Raw genomic sequence first — 23,999 nt, forward strand, 5'->3', positions numbered from 1 at the left:
ATGCATCTGTATCAGGATAAGCCTGTCTATATGTCACATCAGTGTTCAAGGAGTGGTTATAATGCCCACTGAATATGTTATTAAGAATAGCGAAAAAAAAAGGAAAATTTTAAGCAATTTTTGATTTTTGATAAGATCCCATATTAACATTAACCGTGCTGGACTAGGATGAAAGGAAAAAGCCAACCATAGCTTAAGGACTTCCTTCTCTGACATTAGAATTAGACTATCCCTCTTAATGGAATGACTGTTAAAATGCTGATACCTGGGGTACACTCCAAATCTAAAGAATCTATCTTTGGAATTATGAGCAGAAAAAAATATGCATTTCTGCACAAGATTCTCAAGTGGTTCTAGACACATACTATAATCTGAGAACAAAACTGGTGAGCTGAAAACCTGCTGAAAGTAGCAAGGATGAGGACATCTGAAGATGCAGACTATATAAACACTACTTACGGCAACTCATGTATTTCATCAGCATTCCTATTCATTCAAAAATCCAGAAAGGGACTTCCACCTCCATGTGATAAATGATTCTATATCTTAGAATCAAGGGGCTGGCTGGACAATTCAATGAAAACTTCTGCTTATATCGTAATTGCTTCTAACAAAACCATTTTAGTCCCACAGTTAAGGCTGGGGTTCTTCATCAGACAGAACAAATAAGACCCTTAAGAAAATAAAAATTGGCTACTACTTATTCTTAATAGATCTGGTGTTCCTGTGCTGATCTCTGATGTAATCAAAACTCAACAGTGTTGAATTCAAGGAAGTATCATAGAATTGAAATACTATTCAAGCCCTATCATTTTCAAATGGGACTTTGCCAGAAACAATATGCAAAGAAGGTGGTGACATGCATCTAAGGAGTTATCATCATGACAGTCATCATAACAGCCCTTCACAGAATGTTGCTGGAAGCTTGGTGATAGGCACGCATGAGGTTCACTGTATTATCTGTTCTACTGTTGTACATGATCAAACATTTCTGTAAATAAAAAGTTTAAAAAGGGATTTCCCTGGTGACACAGTGAATAAGAATCCAACTGCCAATGCAGGACATAGGTTCGATCCCTGGTCCAGGAAGATTTCACATGCCATGGAGCAACTAAGCTCGTGTGCCACAACTACTGAGCCTATGTGTCGTAACTACTAAAGCCCAAGCGCCTGGAGCCTGTGCTCCACAACAAGAGAAGCCACTGCAATGGAAAACCCATGTACAGTATCAAAGAGTAGCCCCTGTACACCACAACTGGACAAAGCCCAGGTGCAGGAACAAAGACCCGGTTAAGCCAAAAAAAGTCTGTATGTAAAGCACGGGGATACATCCCTTCCTTTTGTAAAGTATTCTCAGTGCTTATCTTGCTGTTTTTTGAAAGCTTTCCCCCTCTATTTATCTCCCTGAAGGGCTAAAATATGTTCAATCCATTTAAGGACATTTCTGCTCTGTATTTTCTTGAAAAGAATTTTCACTGGGAAAATATTCACCATTTATGAATCCACTATTCATGCTACATGGAAATAAATATGCATTGTGAAAGACCTCAGAAGTTAGCTGCAGCCAAGGCTTGTAAGATTTGTGTTGTATTCATAAGTTTTAACACTGCCTAAGACTCTCAAACACATAGTAGAAAAGGACATTTTAGTAGATGTCACATCTTTTCAACACTACAACAATTTGCAAAAACTCTCAATAAATTAAAATTGAACTCAGACCTAACTACATCTTTTAAAACATTCCTTTCTGTAATCAAAGTCAGCAGCAATTTGTAATTCAACCAATAACAAAGAACAGGCTTGAAACTAGACAAAAGCTAAGTACAAAAGGGTTTTCCTTATGGCAGAAACCAACACAATATTGTACAGCAATTATCCTCCAATTAAAAATAAACAAATTTTTTTTAAAAAGGGTTTTCTTATACCCATAACTGATAACATTAAAAAAGTGGTCATCCTGAGAAAACTTGAAGAGCTTCCCTTCAGAGAATGTAGTGGAAAACAGTGGCCTTGGGGCAGACTAATTGGGGGGGAATCTGGCTCTGCCACTTACCATCTATGTGACCTTGGGCAAGTTCCTTAACCTCTCTGTGCCTCAGTTTCATCGTCGTTAAACAGGGATAATAACCGTAACTACAGTTATTGAGTTAAATGAGTTTATACATAGAAAGCATGTAGAATAATGTCAGGCACATATTAAGCACTAAATGTTTGATGATCCTATTATCATCATTCCAATAAGTGAAAATAAGTAGGCCTTATTATTCTGCTTGTCTGAGAAAAAGTTACTGACAAGAAAGGTCTTAAAAAGTCACCTAATCCCTTAACTGAGTAGAAATCTCTGTATTCTAGGGCAGCTGGCATCATGTTTCAATGATGTGATAGCTGTTATCTGTGAATACAGAGAACAATTTAAAATCCAGTTCAGTCATTAAGCCAATAGAGAAAAAGGAGTGAAAAACAGTCCTATTGTCAGAAATGGGGCTTCACAGGTGGCACTTGTGATAAAGAACCCTCCTGCCAATGCAGGAGACATAAGAGACTCAGGTTCGATCCCTGGGTTGGGAAGATTCCCTGGAGGAGGGCATGGCATTCCACTCTAGTATTCTTGCCTGGAGAATCCCATGGACAGAGAAGCCTGGCAGGCTACAGTCCATAGGGTCACACAGAGTCAGACACCACTGAAGTGACTAAGCACGCATGCAGCACTCAGCACGCACTGTCAGAAACGGTAAGGCACAAAGTAGCTTCATTTCAAGATGACGGACTAAATATAACAGGTACATGTACCTACCTGCCTACCTTGCTCAAATCCCAAAGACATAACAGTAAAGATATCCACAAGGGAAACAACATAACAGTAATAAGAACAGCTGAGGGATACAGTCTATTTAAGTGCTGGTCACTTTCTAGAAGACAGAGAGGAAGCAGAGGAAATTGTACAAGATAAACCAGAGCAGAGCTAGATGTTTCACAGAACCCGTAAAGCCAAAGGCAGGTGGAGAAGCATAAGAGCTGGATAAATGCCCAGCTTTGGATCAGCAGGTACAGTCAGGAGTGGGAAATAGGTTTATCCATCTGGTCTCCTCCATGTTTCTCACTCCTGGCCACTGAATCAGCCAACTCCTATTAGTGGTACAGAAAAGGGTTATTTCAAATTAAAACAGGATCTTGACTGTATCTCTCTGGTCAACAAAGGAGAAGAGAGACAAATATAAAATCAAAGAAATAAAAGTCTTTTAATCCTTTTATTAAATTTGAATCATGATTTATCTTTTTCTTTCTAAAAAGTACACATTTACTTTACTGAAAAGACCTAAATTCATACCTCAGTTGCAATTATTTCCCTTAATACCATTTCCTCCCACCAACTAGAATGAGAACTCCTTATAGAAATGGCTGATTCTTGGGACTTCCCTGGTGGTACAGTGGATGCCAATGCAGAGGACACAGGGTGGATCCCTGGGCCGGGAAGATTTCACAAGCCATGGAGCAACCAGGCCTGTGGGCTGCAACTACTGAAGCCCATGTGCCTAGAGCCGTGCTCCACAAGAAAAGCCACCGTATGAGAAGCCCCTGCACCCCAATGAAGAGTAGCCCCTACTGGCCCGCAACTAGAGAAAAGCCCATGCGCAGCAATGAAGACCTAATGAAACCAGAGATAAATAATAATTTTTTTTTAAAAAGAAAGGAATCGCTGATTCTAGATCTAGGGTCAAAAACTAAAAGATAAGCCCAGGAATTCTTATCCAGCCAGAAATTAGGGAACCCATTTAATACTACCCAGCCCATGTCAGGTTGACTCAGAGTCAACCTGAAAATTAAGCTCTATTCATGGCCAGAAGTGGTAGAATCTAAGAATCGAAAGAAAAACTCTTTTGGAGTGAAATTCCCTAAATATATAAAAATCAATGCATTTGGACTTCCAATGATTTCTTGCATATGACATCAAAAGCACAGGCAACAAAAGAAAAACTAGACTAATTTCACTTCATCAAAATTAAAACTTCTATACATCAAAGGACACAACTGGCAGAGGTAAGTTTGGGTAAAAAGATAACCCAAAGAATGGGAGAAAATATTTGTAAACCATACATCTGAAAAGGAATTAATATCCAGAATATAAAAAGAACTCATACAACTCAAAAACACTTACACAGACAAAACAATTGTCAAATGGGCAAAGGACGTGAATAGACATTTGTCAAAGAAATCAACAAGTGATCAATAAACACATGAAAGAATACTCAACATCACCAATCATTAGGGAAATGCAAAGCAAAACCAAAATGAGATACCATTTCATATGCATTAGAAAGACTATTATAAAAAGAAAACAGAAAACAACATGTTGGCAAGGATATAAAAACTGAAGCCCTGCTCATTGTTGGTAGAAATGTAAAATGGTATAGTCACTTTGGAAAACAGTATGGCAGTTCCTCAAAAAATTAAACATACATTAATAACTAGTTACCATATGATCCAGCAATTCTACTCCTGGGTATATACAGAAAAAAACTGAAAGCGGGGACTCAAACAGATATTTGTACACCAATGTTCATAGCAGAATTGTGCATAATAGCAAAAAGGCTGAAACAAGCCAAATGTCCATCAATGGATGAATGGATAAACAAAATGGGGTATAATCATATAATGGAATATTATTCAACTTAAGAAGGAAGAAATTCTGATACAGACGTCAATATAAATGAAACTGTTAATCCAAGTGGCAAGTGACCCCTCTACTTGTCAGACCACAGATCTACAGAAACTTGGCGGTGGCTGCAATACCTGTAGTCTTAAGACAGGGTAATGTGCGGAAGAAGGTAGAGACCGTGGTAGAGGCTTTGCTTTGGAAGTAAAGTCACAGCTAAACAGCAGGGTCGTCAAGCGCCCTGCTTCTCAAGCTCATGCCTGACACGGGTAAAGGGCGCCAGTTATTTCTCTGGGGAGCTGTCCTTCATCTTTTTCTGTTTATAGCATCTGTTACCACACACATACACACGCATGCTTTTCCCTCATTTCTCTATATGTTCATCTGTTCTTTTACAGTATCAGGTTTTACAACTTCATCTACCTTGTCCAAACTGATGATCAAAAATAGATGAACCCTTTGAAGAAGATATACAAATTGCCAACAACCATGGAAAGATGGTTAACATCATTAGCTACTGGGGAAATGCAAATCAAAGTCATGAGATATCACTTTACAACTAGGATGACTATGATAAAAATACAGTCAAAACAAGTGTTGGCAAGGATGTGAAGAAACTGGAATCTGTGGGAATATAAAATGGTGCAGACACTTTGGAAAACAGTCTGGCAGTACCTCAAAAGGTTAAACATGGAACTACCATAAGACCAAATAATTCCACAACTGTATATACCCAAAAAAATGAAAGACATATGTCTACACAAAAACCTGTATATGAAGGTCCAGAGCAATATTATTCATAATAGTAAAAAAGCAGAAACAACCCAAATGTGTAACAGCTTAGTGGCATATAGTCATACAATGGAATAATATTCTTCAGGCATGAAAGGAATGAAGCATGAGAATTCCCTGGTGGTCCAGCAGTTAGGATTTTGGTGCTTTCACTGCTGGGGCCTGGTTTTCAACCCCTGGTTGGGGAACTAAGATCCCACCAGCCATGCCAAGCGCCAAAAAAAAAACCCAAAGCAGAAATGAAGTACTAATACATAAAATAGCATAGAGTCTTAAAAACATTACACTAAGTGAAAGAAGCCAGAAACAAAGTTCACAAATTGCATGATCCCATTAAAATGCAATGTCCAGAATAGGCAAAACCATTGAAATAGAAAGTCAATTAATGGTTGCCTAGGGCTAGGGTGATTGGGAAAAACTAAGAATGACTGCTAACTGCTTTTTTTTTTCCCAGCGTTTTTTTTTGAAGTGATGAAAACGTTCTGAAATTGTGGTGGTAGTTGTAATAACTATGAATATACTAAAAATCATTGAATGATACATTTTAAGTGAGTGAACTGATGGTGTGTAACTTACATTTTAATAAAACTGTTATTTAAAATAAAGATGACGACTCCAAAAACAACTCCTTCTTCAGAGAAAACAGACAGAAAAATCTCTGTCCTCTCCAGACCACAACAATGTAAATCTAAATATCCACCGTTGATAATGTGGGGACACTCACAGGAAATTAGGGAGGTAAGTGAAGTTATTGTCCATGAAGTTCAAAGTACAACCATTTCCATGGTGATTTTTTTTTTGGTCAGTCAGAATGACACAAGCCATATTTAGAAATGCATTCCAGAAAAATGCTTTGAAGAATTTTATCCCCAACATTCACAAATTTAAAGTATCTATTCAGACAAGAGAAAATGTCCAGAAGACCCAGTTCTTAGGTCTTTCTCTCTCTCCCCTTAGGACTCTACTATTTTTGGCTCACCTTCTGCTGTCACATTAAAAAGAGTGATAGACAAAGATGCCAGTTCTCCTTGCTCTCCTGATGCCCCTCTGGCCATTGTTAGTCACCTCTCTGAGTCACTGACAGAGCTGAAATGCTGTGGTTCCTCAGAGCTCTATGTTGTGCCCTGTCTGTTTCGAAGATCAACAAATTCTCACGGGGAGGATCCCCAAATCCATCTCTCTAGCCCCAGTCTTTCTCTTGTGCTCCATATTCCAAATATTCAACGGCCTAGTGCACAGGTCTTCGAATCAAATGTCCAGAACCAACTCTCCCCAGTCTTTCCATATTCCTTCCCTGTCTTGGTGAATGGCATCACTGTTAACCTACATGAACAAGCCAGAAACCTGGAGTTATATTCAATTAATCATTTAGTCATGTTCGTTCTGTCTCCTTAACATTTTACAAGTCTTTTCTATTTTCACTGTCAATCCAAAGTTCTAACTATCTTTATCTCCTGCCTGAATTATAGAGAAGCCTCGTGAGTGAACTTCCAAATACCTGGACTGCTCTTCTCTGGTTGCTGTGTGATTAATCACGCCACTCTCCTGCTTTAAACCAATTACGACTCTCCATTACCTTCCCATCTTTCTCCCACCTCCCCCATCCCATTTCTGCCTAGTTCATGCCTGTGCCATTTTTCCTCTCACCATCTACCCACTGAGCTCCTTCTGCATGGAAAGCTCTCCCAGCCTACTTTCACTTCTCCTGGATGTCTAACACGTCACCTCCTTTGGGAAGAGACCTTGACAAAGCCTGAGGTAGGACTACCTGCATGTGCAACCATAACATCCTGTTTTGAGCCCTGTCTTAGCGTCATCTTTGCTGCACTGTAATGTACTACATCACAACTGCCAGCTTCCCCTGTGTTTCTCTGCCACCTCCAACAAAGGTCACTGAGCTCATTCAAGATATTCGAGGGTGCTAAGCACCTTGTAAACATTCAACAGCTATTTGCTGAATATTTATTTAATGGCTATTTCTATACAGCATTCATATATATGTTCAGCCTTGCTAGCCACAGAGGCAGTAAGCTAAGTGCTAGATAAAAGAGTTCACTTGAAAAAGAAAAAAAAAAAAAGCTGACAAAATGGCATGTTCACCCAAGTTCTCCTCAATAACTGATCATGATGTGACTACACTGTGTCAAGCATTACACCCAGAGCTTTGGATACATAATTTCATTTACTGTTCACTAACCTGTAAAAGAAAAATAACCGACATTAACTGAATGGACACTAGGTAGCAGGCACTGTGCTACACACTTCACATTTGTTACCTGATTTGTTACCTAATTACACTGTGAGGTAATGTAGGAAGCTGAGTGAGTTCTTTAGGTTCCTGCTACATTGGTGAGGTAAATAGTCCCCAAAAGAGCTGGTTGGCGCCTGGGGGGCCTGCCACTAGCAGCAGAGGTCTCCATCACTACATTACTCTACCTCTGTCAATTATCTAGACTTATTATCCTGAGGAGATGGCTTCATGCTATAGGATTCTTGACAGGAACTGGCAGGAAGCTGAGTTGGAGAGATGAAAAAACAGAAAAGTGTTTCTCTTTAGGAGATCATACCCATATCCGTACCCAAATTCAACTCTCCTGGGACTAGACTCATAAGACATGTTACCGAGTCATCCTTCCATCCCTTGGTCTTCCTCCTGTATATTTACTGCCTTGATATCAACCTTAAATGTGTTAGCACAGATGGTCCCTATCCTGTTCCCTTTCCTTACAGTCTCTGACAACATTCAGTCCTGCCAATTGTGTTCACCACAGTTCACAGTTCAATCCTGGTCACCTGGTCTGCACAAGCACTGCATAAATGTTGGCTATTGTTACTCTTACATCTTAAATGCCTCTTGCTCTCTCCCTTATATGAGTACTGTTCAGCTTCCCGCGAGCATTTAAGGCCAAGAAAGAGAATTGCCTATGAGGACTAGAAGCCAAGTCTCCAGATGCTCAGGCCTCAAGACCTTTCAATGAAAGCATAATAGACAGACAACAGCAAAATCTAAGTAGCAAGCTAAAAATGCATGAGAATATCAGATACTGGAATAAAACTAACAAATAGCTCCAATCCCAAGGGACCAAACATTCTATTTTATCCCATTTCACAAAATCAGTAAGTCAGCACTCAATCTTTTAACATAGTGGCTCTCAACAAGTGAAGACGAGGCTATACATACAAACACACAAACACACTGTCACTCACTCACTCACAAACACAGACATCCACCCAGGGGACATTCTGCAATGTCTGGAAACATTTTTTGGTTGTTACAACTGAGAAAGTGCTAGTGGGTAAGGCTAGGAATGCTGCTAAACATCCTGCAATGCACAGGACAGTCCCCTGTCCACCTAAAGACAAAGAATAATCCACCCAAAAGGTCAATAGTACTGCTACTGAGCAACTCTGCTAAACAAAGTCCTTCCATGTTCAGGTAGCTAACCTGTAAGTTATTTCTTTCTGGGAAGATGATACAAACTTCCCCCAGAAGTTAAATAGATACATTTAAGGTATCACTGGAAGAGAGGCAGGTAAATGCTAAACACTTGGTTGAGAAATCAAACGCTGGGACTTGGGAGGAAGGAGAGCACTGTAGAGGCTGAGGCCTTGTCAAAGATCTCAGAGCAGATGGGACTCCTCACTTCACTCCAAGCCTGCCAATCGAGGCCCCCTCTCCCCAATCCAGAATCACCCGCTCCAGCCTCACTTCCAACAGGCCCCTTCCACTCACCCTTGGCGCCTGTCACACTGTCCACCCACAGCAGCTGCTTCTCCACAGGGCTACGCTGTCCCAGTGTTCTGGAAAAACCCCTCAACCACTTCCCAAAAACTCTGCCCTCCAGTTGAGGAGTACCATTTTCCCCAACCCCAGGCTGAGGAGGACATGTCATCATCTCAACCCAATCACCCAATCATAAGAGTGTGCTTCTATGATTCCTGTGGACAAAGGTGGAACATGCTTTAAGGGACATCTCTGGTGATCTACTGGTCAAGACTCTGCACTTCCACTCCAGGGGATGCCAGTTAGATCCCTGGTCTGGGAACTAAGATCCCGCATGCCTCAAGATGCGGCCAAAAAACAAGCTTAAAATAATAAAGAAAATGCTTTTTTTTTTTAAAGCCCTAAACCCCTGGACTTCCTTGATGGTCCAAGGGTTAAGATCCCATGCTTCCACTGCAGGGAACACAGGTTCAACTCCTGGTCAGGAAGTTCAACATGCCATGTGGTATGGCCAAAGAATAAACATAAAAATATATAAATAAATTAACAAAATTAAAAAAAAAAAAAAAAGCCCTAAAGCCTTGCTCTCTGCCACCTAAAATCAGGACTTAGCAGCTGCCAGCCAGGAGACGCCTCACTTCCTGTAGTTGCTCAGCAAAAATAGGAAGTGGGGGAGGAAATTCACAAAGTAGAAACAAAAGTAATCACTGCCTAGCTTCCTGAACACAAATCACTGAGCAGGGAGGGTATCATTAAAACATGGAAACGGAAAGGGAGGCATGGAGAGCCAAGAACAGGGGAAAGGAAGTGACACTTAGGGGTCCACCAAGCCCAGACTATTTCTGTGCCCAGGAGACTGCTCCCAAAGAAAAATACGGGCAAAACTGGGCTCTAGTTTATACAGAAAGTTTCCAAGGAATATAACCCATGTTAATTTTAAGAATCGTATGACGACTCCTGAAACGTCAGAGTTAAAAATAAAAGTCAATGAAAAAATTTTAAGGGTACCAAGATTAAACTATATTTTTCCTGGTCAAGAAGTGGCTACTAAAACTGCTATTAAGACACGGACTTCCTTGGTGGCCCAGTGGTTAAGGCTCTGTGTTTCCACTAAAGGGGGCACTGGTTCTAGATCCTTGGTTGGGGCACTAAGATCCTGCATGCATGCCCAGTGGTGAAGCCAAAACAAAATAAAACAAAAAGTTACTGAATAACTGACTGGTTGACAAAATCTGAAACCCATGCTTTCCTGTATGGAAACTCAAGTAGACAGGAAAAAAAAAAAAAAAACCCTACTAAATATACAGATTTATGCAGCCAAAACAAAACAAAAAGTTACTAAATAACTGACTTGCTGACAAAATCTGCAGTCCAAGCTTTCCTATACTGAGGTATGAAAACGCTAGTAGACAGGAAAAAACCCTACTAAATATGTAGCCTGGTGCAGCCAAAACAAAAAATATTAAAATCATATTGAGGTATGAAAACTCAAGCAGACAGAAAAACTCTACTAATAAAAATTCTATTCACAGAATTCTAAACATTTCCAATCATAGCTAGACTCTATCGTAGTTAAAGATATGTCTACACCTGTGTCCTCTAGCATGGCTCAGCCCTGTAAGTTGTGCCTGAATGTTCTAGGCACCTATGATGCATAGGTTAACAGTGCTGGCGTCAAGGAGATTCTGGTCTAATGGGATAACACTGCTTCCACGGGGTGACACCTGATTGACCCTTGTGCTGACACATGCTCTAAAACAATTTAGCATCACAAAATATGACATTCCTCCATAAAAACAAAGCCAAGTTAGCAGATTGTCAAAAAGCTTTTATACTCAGTAATCTACAAAAAACTGATAATTTCAGTTACAGCAGAAAAAATAAATTTTTTCTAACCACAAAGGCAACAGAGTTAAAATTTAGTTTCAGAATAACACAGGTTAAAAACAAAATAGGCCAGGAAATTCCCTGGTGGTCCAGCAGTTAGGACTCTGCTTTCACTGCCAATGGTGCAGGTCTCTGTAAGCTATAAGGTAGGACCAAATAAACAAAAAAAATCAGAACTTTGAATTGTATTAGAGAAATGCTCTGAGTCAAAAATAAAAAAATCTCTTTTGAACAGAAATCTCCAAAAGGAAATGGGGGGGGGCGGTGCAAGGGGAAGTCAGAGTCTTGCCAAGGAGTTTATCTGTAAAGAACTACCCCACATCTCCAAAAGGTGAACAAAGTTGGCTCCTAAACATCTGAAAAAGTTTACTCAGGGAAAACAAAGTTTTATCTATAAACTGAAATGGTCTTGAACCAATAAAAATTTGTACATCAAAATGCACCCAAGCACTATGAAGACATTCATGACAACAAACTATGCTGCTGATGGAAATTCGAGTATAAATCAAAGACAGACAACAACTTTAAATCGTTAAATTAAAAGTTACAAAAGACTGATGTAATTTTTCAAACCTTATTTGTTAAAAAAAAATTTTTTTAACCTAGACCTATTAAAAACCTTCAGTTTTTATATCAGTGTGTTAGAGCAGGAAAAGGCTTTGATCTACTCTGCTCTGGTTAAGTCTAGTCCAAAGTTTCCAAATTTATGTATCCATTAGAAAGTCATTTAAGAAATCTTAAAGTTCTATAGCACTACTCATTCTTAACAACTTGCACTGTGGAACCTATCCAAAATTAACCTCCAACGGGGAAAAACAAGTATTTATCAAGAAGCTTATGTACAAAGGGGTAAATCAAACTGTAATATGGAAACTATTTCTCTTACTACAGAGAGGAACTATATAAACTTTAGATAAATACACTTCAGATTCAGGATAATTTCTGAAAATTTAAGGTACCCATGAAAAATTTTATTGATGGATATAATAGAAGTTCCCTTCTTTGGATTGGGAACAAAGCCTCCAATTTTCACACCCAGCAAGCCTTCCCATCTCTCAAAAAGCCCCAGTAAATCAGAGTTATAGCTCAGGAGCTCATTCTTCTCCGCAAACATTCCAGCAAGTCAAATATTTAGCAGTGAGGACATTCAAGAAGCCTCCTCCTCATCTCACCCCAGCTTCTTTCCGAAGCAGGCAAGACAGCCCTAGGAGGAGGACTGCAGTGGCTCATATTCTTAATTTGTGGGGTAAGATGCTCCAACATTGAGAGATTTCATGGAAACAGTTATGGCTTTGGGAGACAGATTGACCTGGATATGAAATCCTGCTCTCAGTAACTAGCAACTGTATGGATGGTATTTACTAACCCAAGATCTTAAGTAAATTACTGAACTCCTGTGCCTCAGTTTCTTCAGGACTTTAGTGAGGATTAAGTCCATAAAGGACAGCACTCAATAAATGGAAGCTACTGCTTTGAAACAGGCCACAGACCAGTCAGAGGGCAGAATTTTATCTTTTTTTTTTAATTCTTCATTGTGGTCTACTATCATTAAAAATACAAACTCCCCTTCACCTCCACCCCCACATAGTTATAACAACTTTCAAAAATATTTTTTACCTTCTTGCAGCTCTGGCCTCAACTCCCAAAGTCCCGGCAAGAAACTGAAAGCAGTGTTGCCCTGTGTTCTCCAGAGGGGAAGGAAATCAGGCTCCTCCCATTTCCCTGCTTACCACTCCCTCCTCTTTCAGCCCCAAACTAGAGAAAGAACAGGGGCAGTGCTAAGGAATGAATCACCTTGCATTACAAAGCACATTAACAAAGCAACTTAAGCACAGGTGCCTTCTCTCCTACCTTGACATGGGGGCACAAGATAGGTCCTTGCAGACTTCCCTGGTGGTGTAGTGGACAGGAGTCCGCCTGTCAGTGCAGGGACACAGGTTCAATTCCCAGTCCGGGAAGACTCCACATGCTGTGGAACAATGAAGCCTGCACACCAATTACTGAATCTGCGCTCTAGAGCCCGCAAGTCACAACGACTAGAGCCCCTGAGCCTAGAGCCCATGCTCCGTAACAAGAGAAGCCACCACAATGAAAAGCCCTCACACCGCAACAAAGAGTAGCCCTAGTTCGCCTCAGCTAGAGAAGGCTGCACACAGTAACAAAGACCCAGTGTAGCCAAAAATACAGATAAATAAATGAAAATTTAAAAAAAAAAGAAAGACGTCAGATCCTTGTCCCTGGTGAGAGGAACCACTTTCCCCTCTCCCTGCCTAGGTTACCAGACTGCGGCTCTCAAGTCTGGGAGCCAAGCCAGCTTCCTCTACCTGTTCTCAGGCACACACATCCCTCTCTGGGATCTGGGAGCTGGGTAGGGGAAGACTCAGGTATTTCTAGGTTCGCCAGTCATAATGACCATCTCACTGGCACCTAATCCCCAAATCATTTTCAATTAAGAAAATGTGAATTTTTTTCAGGTAATACCTAGCTTTAATTGCACACTCAAAATCAATCTTTCATATTATGATTCTCTGCAACTACCAATTTGAAAAAGCACATAGCTGACGGTGGCCTAGACACAAGAACAGTCAAAATAGTTTTTTTAAAAAATCGACACCATCTAGGAATGAACCCTAGAAACAGACTCAGGAAATGTACAGGCCTGTATCCAGGATGCCCACTGGCAGCACTGACTACAAGCACCAACCTGGAAGTAACCCCCATGTACTGCATTAAGAGGTTCATTAAAGAAATTACACAGGAACACCCCACAATCATGTGAAAGATCAAGGCAGAGCTACCACATTTCATCAAGCCTAAACTGTCATTATCATAAATCATATCATTGTTTTATATATATTAAGAACAGTGACTGGCCATGGCATTAATATACCCCAGTTTCAGGCTCCCTCAAAGCTCTTTCCTGCCTCATTTCTCTACCTCAGTCCATCTCGGACACATATCACCCCCAGAACAAGCCACTTTGTTTCCTTTTCTCTCACTTTTTCTAGAAGTGACCAGTATTTAAGATCCTCTGTTTCGATGAAACCATCTTCAGCCCCTTCAGTTCCCATGGAGCCTTTACAGATGAATTGTGAGCACACAGAGACAGACGGGACATATCTTCACAGTCACTTTGGTGCATAACACAGGGCCACACCACAACCACCACCACCAGAAACCCACACCTGTCAGTAACTGTTCTAAGGACTTCACAAACAACAACTCCTTTAAGCCTCACTATAACACCAGGAGGTAGGCACTATTACTTTCCCTCTTTTCAGACAGGGCAAATTGAGGTAAAGAGAGGCTTAGGGGTTCGTGCCTAATTAAGTAGCAGACGCAGGATGTAAACTTAAGCAGTCTGCATACAGTCCTTGCCCTTAACTTCTAAGCTACATTCCCTCTCTAAATGACTGTTGTGTACAATGGACAGTTAGCTTTTAATTCCGTTTTTTTTCTTTTGGCTGTGCCTTGCAGCTTGTAGGATCTTAGTTCTTAGACCAAGGATAGAACCTGTGCCCCCTACACTGGAAGCATGCGTGCATGCTCAGTCACTCAGTTGTGTCCAATTCTTTGCAGCCCCATGGACTGTAGCCTGCCAGGCTCCTCTGTCCATGGAATTTTTCAGGCAAGAATACTGGGAATAGGTTGCCATTTCCTACTCCAGGGACTCTTCCTGACCTAGGGATCAAACCCGCATCTCTTGTGTCTCCTGCACTGGCAGTCGGGTTCTCTACCACTAAGCCACCTGGGAAGCCTTACAGTGGAAGCACAAAATCTTAACCAATGGACTGCCAGGGAAGTCCCCCTATTAATTTTTAATTGATAATACAAGTACACCATTGAAAAAAATCATATTGTACAAAAGAGTATGCAAGAAAAAGCTAGGTCAGTCTACCAACCTCAATTTCTGGAGCCTCATTCCAACGGCAATCACTGTTTCTTTTCTATCATTCAAGAATTATCTTCCTGCTCTTAGAAATCTGTTTCATGAGTACCCTCTCTTTTTTTTACACAAATGGCACATATACACATTATCTTGCATCTTGCCTTTTTCACTGAGATGATATTTCTCTGCGCTTGATGCATTCTGCACCTAAGCTGTTTTGATTCAATACTAAGACATACATATTTTCACACTTTAACCCAAGATGTTTTTATGAAGTCAGAAAATCTTGTGACCTTGGACTTCATTAGGAAACAGGAGCCACAAAACGCTTTTAGGTGCATAGCAGATATCAAGGGTTAGCCTTATAGCAACATGCAGGCTGAATCAAGGGGCAGAGACCTTGTAGGTGATATCTGACATGTCATTACTCTTTAACAGTAAATACCTACATCACAGGATTATTATGAGGAGCAAACAAGGTAATATATGAGAAGCACTTCACATGACACCTGGCTGGCACAGTGAGGCTAAGGGATAGACACAACACCTGATGCAAAAGCTAGAGACTGTTATGAATTATATCTTCAAAAGCTGGCCCCACTTTCCAGTCTCATTTCCCTCTACTCCCCTATTCATGTCTGTCCACCCTTCACCCTAAATCTCCTTCAAATCACATACCTCAAGGTTTCTCTACACCTCTGTAGCTGTCATGACCCTGCCTAAAAGCCCGCTCCCCTTCTGGTGGGGATGAACTCACTACCTGCCACAGTAATCGGCTCAAGACCAGCCTTCCCCTGGAAGTCTTCCTTGACAACTGTGGCTGGATTCTTTGAATAATCAGTTTGGGAAGAGCCTACCTGTCATGACTTCCCACCTTCTGGCTCTCAGCTTTGTCAGTGCACTCAGGAACAAGTAGGTTCAGGAGGATTGATTCAGGCTATCTAAGCTCAAAGATGACTGATGTATTAACCAGAGAATTGAAAGTCAAAGTTGCTTAGTCATGTCCAATTCTTTGTGACCCCACAGACTATACAATCCATGGACTTCTCCAGGCCAGAATGCTGGAGTGGGTAGTCTTTCCCTTCTCCAGGGATCTTTCCAATCCAGGGATTGAACCCAGGTCATCCGCATTGCAGGCAGATTCTTTACCAGCTGAGCCACAAGGGAAGTCCAAGAATGCTGGACTGGGTAACCTATCCCGTCTGCAGCAGATCTTCCCGACCCAAGAATTGAACCAGGGTCTCCTGCATTGCAGGCAGATTCTTTACCAACTAAGCTACCAGGGAAGCCCTGAAGGCCAGTTACAAACTCTATAAATACTGACAAGAGCTAATACTGAGCACTTACTGGGGGGCCAAAGAGGAAGGTGTTATTATTACCCCATTTCTCGGATGGGGAAACAGACCAAAACTGACCAAACAGTCTGGATGAAGAGCACTCTCAACAGGAAATCTCCATGTAGTCATGTTCTAATCAAAGGGTTTTCAGATCATGGCAGCAAAGGAAAGATTCTTCCCATTAGAGCCCACTAGAGGTGTCAACAGAGAGGCACGCATCTGACTGGAAGAGCAAAGGCCCAGTGGAGGACTGAACACAGCTCCTCCAACCAGGGTCCCCAGACGGTACTACAAACACATAAGTCAATTCTTCTCTTGGACCCACCAACCCAATTTCCAAAGATATCTTCCAAAACCTCTCCTTTCAGAGTCCCAGTCTTTCTTCTGAGGATACATTAAGTTTAAGCATTTGGCCACAAACACATTCCAATCATGCCTTCTGAGGGTTATAGCTGGGTCATTCTGGTTGAACTTGAAAGTTTTCCCTGAAATTGTCAAATCTACATTTACAAACTTCTCTTGCCTTGTATTTTTTCTATAGATAATTGATGTAACATTCATTCTGATTTCATTCTCCGATGATCATTGATTCAATCAACAAATAATCCCTCTGGAAACACTGTGCTTCAGGCTGTGGAGATAGCAGCAGTGAACGTGACAGACAAGATCTCTACAGCCTCTCTCCTGCTTCTAGGCACTTGTGATACTTGATGAAATTGCTTATCTGGTTTTCTTACCTAGGCCATGCCTTCCAGCTCTGTATTCCAACCTGCCAGTACAGAACTGGCCTACACTGTAAATACTCCATAAACGTGAGCTAACTAAATTCATGACTAAATTCACTGGGTCTCGCTTTTCTAATTCAGAGTAGGATCATATTATGTCTGAAGTCCCTTAGAGCAAAGGTACAAGTTTACATCAAACTGTAAGGAATAGAAAGCAAATGGCAAATACAAACCAAACCAAGAAAGGAGAAGAGTTGTAATAAGTCAACTGGTAAGAACTTGAGAGTCATGCAGGACAAGCCACCTTGGGAAGGAGTGAAGGGCTCCCTCACCTGGAGAAAGTATGGCCTCGGGAACATGTCCAGGGGTCAGTTAGAGTGAGAGAAAGAAATTACTTGCAGCAAAGTCTGAGTTGGGGTCACCAAGTGGAAACAGGGTGAATGCATGAAATGGGTCTCTACCTAGAAGTCACATACTGGATGAGTGAGAAGGAGCATGCACTGAGGGACAGAGGCAGAGATATTAAGCGAGACCTTAGGAAATGCCTAGACCCTGATGCTGGGAAAGACTGAAGGCAAAAGGAGAAGGGGGCAGCAGAGGATGAGATGATTAAATAACATCACTGACTCAATGGACAAAAATTTGAGCAAAGCCTGGGAGACCGCGAAGGACAGAGAAGCCTGGTGTGCTACGGTCCATGGGGTCGCAAACAGTCAGACACAACTTAGTGACTGAACAACAACAAAAATACAAAATGCTCCCAGGCAGATGTGGGAAGAAGAAGAGAAACAAAGACAAATGAGAAAGCACAGTCACAAAGTTAAGATAATGACCATGATAGCATCAAGAAGGCCAACCAAGAGGAGGTTCACAACAGCAAGAAAGTGTGGCTCACCATGCCAAATACTTATGGTCAAGGGAAATGAGAAAGCAGCAGCCACTGTGTCTATCCATTAAGGGACCATCAGGAGGATGGATTCAGTATGAATAAAGACATTTGAAGCACAACCCCTGACACATCCAGGCTTTCAGTGAACTTATACTAAGAGAAAATGGGATCTCACTTTTTCTGTAACTCCAAAAAAGCAATTCCTTATTCAAAGCAACATTCTCTGTCCACCTTGGAAGGTCATCATTTTCCACTAAGCAGAAAGTCACAGGAGGGAAAAGAAGAGAGTGGACACTCAACTCATGTGATGTCCCAGTCCACTAACTCTCAGAAACAGTAATTTTTCCTATAGACTTGTTAGATTTGAGTGACAAAAAGCTCCTGGTGTATTAGGCTTCAGATTAGCAACAGAATAAACATTTAGCAAAATTTTCAGCTGAATCATGTGCAACTTATTTAAAATTTTTTAAAGAGGATGCTTAAAACATGCTGTCTTCCAAAAATCCAGGGATAATTTTAGATAGAAAAATCTAGGCTTGCCAAGGGAATCTGAGAACTTTTCTATCTTGGTCTCCAATGCTAACCTACGTATTCGTGTGCAAAAATAGAGGAAGATTAGAATCTCAAATGCCAGACAGAAAAGTTGCCACAACAAACCTGAACTCTTCATATGGAGTTTGTTATCTTGTCAGTAAGAAAGCAAATGAAACAGTAACTGAACTTTCTATCTCAAAAAATAAAAATTAAAAAAATAATTCAAACATTAAATACTCCCTGGACTTGTAAAGAAAAATAAATTTTAAAAAAGATACTGTGAATGGAATTTTGAAAAAGCATACACAAAATCTAAATATCAAATCTGGAAGGAGTCCTTTACAAACACATACTTAGAACTTTCGGTATAAAACATGATAAAATGGCAATTATAGCTTATTCAATAAAATTGGGAAAGTATTTGGAAAATTTTTCATATCTTAAACCAAAACTCTATTTTAAGCAAATTAAACAGCTAAAAGAAAAACAAAATAAAACCATGAAATGAGAAGCAAAGACGGATGTATGTTATAAATACTGGAATGGAGAATAATTTTGGAAGCGTCAACAAAAGAAAAATACTACTATGGATTTTTTAAATGAATGTTACCTTTGACCTCATTTGTTAATTTATCCTAAAAGAACCATCAGACAAATCCCTGTGGCAGAATCATCTATCCCGTGACGAATTGGAAACAACCTACGTATTCAATAGGACTTGGTTAAATTGTGATATACAAAAGTATATTATGAAGTCCATAAAAGTGATAACACACGTATTTATTGGTATCACCAAAATGTTAGCAACGGCTATCACTGAGTGGTAGGTTGCAGGATGACTGTCACTTTAAAAAGTACTGTCACAATACTTTGTGTTGTCTTGAGCGAAAAGAAAGGAGAATGAATTCCTCTTATAATGGGAGTGAGGGGCGGAAACAAGCTATTTTCAAATTAGGGCCTCTCCTCCCAAAGCTAAGTATTCCATCGGGCAAAATTTGTGAGGAGAATAAACAAAATTCTTATCATGCCAACCAGGCAAGCTTCTTTCCCCGCACAGAGCAGAGCAGGAAGACACACCCCTGACCCTACGCGCGCCCCTCGGGCTTGGGTCCTTCATCCTCAGCCCCGGCCCTCTCGGGGTCGCCGCGCAACCTCCCCGGGCCCGACTGCGCCAACGGGCTCAGCGGGGCCGGAAAATCGTGTTCCTCGGGGCCCGGTCCGGCCCGGCCCCGGCGGGGAAGGTGAGCGCAGCCGACCGGCAGCCGCGGGGCGGCGTGAGGGCCGCGTCCCTAGGCAGTCCCCGCGGACCCCGAGACCCATAGGCCGAGGTCCCTCCGCGGACTCCTCGGAGGGGTTTCCGGGAGCGGCGCCCGGGGCCAGCTCCACCTCCCCGGCCCCGGTCGCCCAAGGGAGCGCCCCCGGCCCCTCACGTCCCGTATCCGCGGACTCCCTGCCGCGCCCCCAGTCCCAAGCACGAGCCGCGAGGCCTCTCCCGGCTTCCGTCCGCCCGGCCAGCTCCCCCTGAGCCCGGCGTCCTCCACAGCGGACAGGCGAGGGGCCGGAGCCGACGGCCCTGAGCCCTGAGGCCCCGGGCGGGAGCGACGCCCGGCGAGCTCATCCAGTCGCCAGCCCCGGCAGCGGCCCACCGCCCTCCCGCCCCGCGGTGGGTGAGCCCGCCCGCCAGGCAGCGCCAGGCAGCGCCCGCTCGTGCCCGCTCCTCACCTGCGACGCGCCCCGGCCCCCTGCGCACCGCCCGGACCGGCTGTGTACACCGGAAGTGACGTCTCCGCGCCGGCCCCGCCCCCGCCCCAGGCGGACGCCGGCTGGCTGAGGACCCGGCGGCTGGGAGCGCTGTGCGAGCGGGGGACGCGGGCGGCCCTGCACCTCGGTCCCGACCTCCAAGTGGGAGAGCCAGGGTGGGCTCGAGGGCCGGCGGCCAGAGCCCCCAGAGCCACCCAGTTTCTCTACTGTGACTTGGCCTCCGGGCGGGAGGGGTCAGCTGCGTCCACACAGATCTATTGTTAAAATTAATTACTGAGAAATTGAGCGCGTATTAGCTGCCTGGTCTTGGCAGGCGCTGTAGGAACCAGATAGTGCCCTCTCCCTCATACGTTTATTCTCCAGCGATGGAAACATAATAATTGTTATAAATGCGCTTGATGATACAGTGCCAACTGAGACAAGTGCTAGGAGGGGAAAGTTGATGAGGGAGGGAGAGAGTCCCCTGACCTAGTGAAGGAGACTGACCAGAGGATTCTTCCCTCAGGACAAGAGCAGGAGTTAAGGTCCTAAGGTGGGGAGGGTTGAAGAAGCAGGGAGGAAGGGATATTATTGCAGAAGTAACGGCAGGTGTTTTCAGTGGCTTTGTGTTCAAGAAACTAAGGTGATGAGAAAATTTTACTTGAGAGCAAGGGGTGATTTGACCATACTTGTGGATTTAAAAGGATTACTTGGGCTATATTACTATATCGCCAAGGATTACTTGGCTATATAGAGAGGAGAGGCAAGAGTGGACATAGATTTGTATGCCCATGTTAATAGCAACATTATTCATAAAAGTCAAACAGGTGGAAGCAACCCAGTGTCCGTCAATGCATGAACTGGTTAAACAAAATGAGGTATATCCATTCAATGGACTATTATTTAGCCTTGAAAAGGAAGGGAAATCTGACACATGCTACAAAAGGATAAACTGAAGACATTATACTAAGTGAAAGAAGCCAATCACAAAAGGACAAATATTCTATAATTCCACTTAAAAATGAGGTACCTGGAATAGTCAAGTCCACAGAGACAGAGAGTAGAGTGGTAATTGTCAGGGACTGGGAGGAGGGGAGCATTCGCACATTCAGAGTTTGTAATTAATGGGTGCAGAGAGGGACGTCCCTAAATGATGCAGTTAGGGTTGACTCCATGCTTCCAACGCAGGGGGTGCGGGTTCATTCCCTAGTTGGGTAACAAGATCCCACGTGCTGCATGGTGCAGCCAATAAATAAATACAGACTTGTGGGTTGGGAAGATGAGAAAGTTCTACAGGTGGATGTGGTGGTGATTGCACAACAGTGTGAATGTATTTAATGCCGCAAAGAGGTCACTTAAACGTGATTAAAATGGGGCACTTTATGTATATTTTACCAAGCTAGTTGGATGGATGTGGAGATCAGTAAGGAGTCTATTTCCTTTTTTTTTGCTAAAGGTGATCCTCGTTTAGACCAGGACCTGCGCATTTTTTTTTGTTCTTGAAAACATTTGAATATCGTGCAGCTTTATGTTACTTACAACTTATATATATGTAATACATATATATATATATATACATTATATTTGGGCTCCAAAATCACTGCAGATGCTGATTGCAGCCAGGAAATTAAAAGACGCTTACTACTTGGAAGGAAAGTTATGACCAACCTTGATAGTATATTAAAAAGCAGAGACATTACTTTGCCAACAAAGGTCCGTCTAGTCAAGGCTATGGTTTTTCCAGTGGTCATGTATGGATGTGAGAGTTGGACTGTGAAGAAAGCTGATTGCCGAAGAATTGATGCTTTTGAACTGTGGTGTTGGAGAAGACTCTTGAGAGTCCCTTGGACTGCAAGGAGATCCAACCAGTCCATTCTAAAGGAGATCGATCCTGGGTGTTCATTGGAAGGACTGATGCTAAAGCTGAAACTGCAATACTTTGGCCACCTCATGCGACGAGTTGACTCACTGGAAAAGACTCTGATGCTGGGAAAGGTTGGGGGCGGGAGGAGAAGGGGACGACCGAGAATGAGATGGCTGGATGGCATCACCGACTCTGTGGACATGAGTTTGAGTGAACTCCGGGAGTTGGTGATGGACAAGGAGGCCTGGCCTGCTGTGATTCGTGGGGTCGTGGAGAGTCGGACATGACTGAGCGACTGAACTGAACTGAACTGAACCGAATACATATATGTAATACACTACTTATATACTGCTTAGGTTTTGAAACATATATGAAAAGTTTTGAAAGATAAGTCTTAAGTTCTAATATTTTCTTCCTTTACTCCAATAGATTGCCTTCTTACATTAGTGAGTGTGTGACTCTCACTTTGAAAGTCATTCACATACTATGGGAGTGCCAACAGGGAATAAAGTCAGTGGTGACCTAGACATGGAGGATCAGAAAGAGGAGGGAATCCTAAATCTCTCCTGGGTCTCTGGGATGAGCCATTGGAGTGGTGACACTCAGTGCAGGGAAGCTCCTGAAGAAGTGAGGAAGAGAGGAAGCAGGTCATGAGTGCCCTTGTGAGCATGATATCATGTGAAAGAGGACACACCACGTAGGCAGTTGAGGTGGAACTCTGGAGCTTAGGTGAGAGCTGGAGATGTCAGTGGGGCTTAGGGGGCTAATGAAGCTAAAGGTGAGTGTAGATTGAGAAAATATATTTATTTATGGCTGAGCTGGGTCTTCATTGCTGCATGTAGCTTTCTCTTGTTGTGGTGAGCTGGGGCTACCCTCTAGTTGTGATGTATGGGTTTCTCATTGTGGTGGCTTCTCTTGCAAAGCACAGGCTCTAGGGTGCGTGGGCTTTAGTAGTTGTGGAACACAAGTTTAGTTGCCCCATGGCATGTGGAATCTTCCTAGGCCAGGGATCAAACCTGTGTCCCCTGCATTGGCAGATGGATTCTTTACCACTGGACCACCAAGGAAGTCCGTGGTTTGTTTTTTAAGGTGGAGAAACTTAAGTATCTTTCAGTGTCAGAGAGAAAAGTCTGGTTGACAGAAAGAGGCTGAGTATACAGTAGAAAGATGATGTGATTCATCTCGTGAGGTTCTGAAACGGCTGGAGGGGTTCTAAAATGCTTGGCCATGGGCTTACTGCAGCCTGCAGTAAAGAGTGAGGGGAGCCTAGGGACAGAGGTATGAGGAGAGTGAAAAAGGTCTGAAAGCAGAAAGGAAATATGTGGTAGAATTTCTAAATTGTACTGAGGGTCTATTTCAGGTGGACAGAGCCTTCTTTCCTATTTAAATGACTTGTCCCAGCAGTTTTCAGGTAAAAGTGAGGAAGACGAACAAGGATTCACCTGGGTCTTGAATAACAGAGAGAGGAGCCAGTGTTACTGACATAATGGGCTGTGGAACTGAAGCTACAGGAGAGGGAATGTGATGGGGAAGAGGACAGCGAAGTTGGAGGAAGTGTCCCTGGGTGCTGGCTCACCACACCTCTATAGGCTGGAAAAGGAATCGAGATGATGGTGCCTGCAGTGCAAGCAAGGGATCTTAACCACTGGACCACTGGGGAAGTCCCAGTGGTGCCTGGCTTCTGAGTGAGCCAAGTCAGTCTCAGGATAAGCGCATTTCTTGTTTGAGCGTTCTCCTAGCTCCCATTTTTCTCCTAACTTCTACTACAGACCCTCAAAGCCTCCAGTGGTCATGCCTAAAGGCACCTGGTAAACACTGGATGGGGCTTTAAAGGGGCTCACCCAGTAGGCTCTGACCCACACACCCAACCACTGTTTCTCACTTCACTCGCGGCCCCAGAGTAACATCCTGGAAACCGCTCATGCCTGGCACCATTTGGGCCTTTCTCTAGACTTCAGTCCCGG

General features: G+C 42.7%; 1 protein-coding gene across 2 annotated transcripts in view; it reads right to left on the reverse strand.

Moving 5' to 3' along the window:
• Nucleotides 1-20,224, reverse strand: part of GARRE1 (granule associated Rac and RHOG effector 1) — an 89,018-nt gene extending 68,794 nt beyond the window's left edge. Inside the window, exon 1 of one of the 2 annotated variants that reach the window (XM_055412297.2) lies at nt 20,154-20,224. The gene's annotated coding sequence lies outside the window, so the exon portion shown is untranslated. Of the gene's footprint in view, nt 1-12,674; nt 18,672-20,153 lie in introns of those variants that run through there. The other variant, XM_055412296.2, reaches the window with a different exon arrangement.
• Nucleotides 20,225-23,999: the final 3,775 nt, after the last annotated feature.

This window comes from Moschus berezovskii, chromosome 22 (genome assembly GCF_049115385.1).
Source record: "Moschus berezovskii isolate FMDL1 chromosome 22, NW_MosBer_1.0, whole genome shotgun sequence".
Taxonomy (NCBI): domain Eukaryota; kingdom Metazoa; phylum Chordata; class Mammalia; order Artiodactyla; family Moschidae; genus Moschus; species Moschus berezovskii.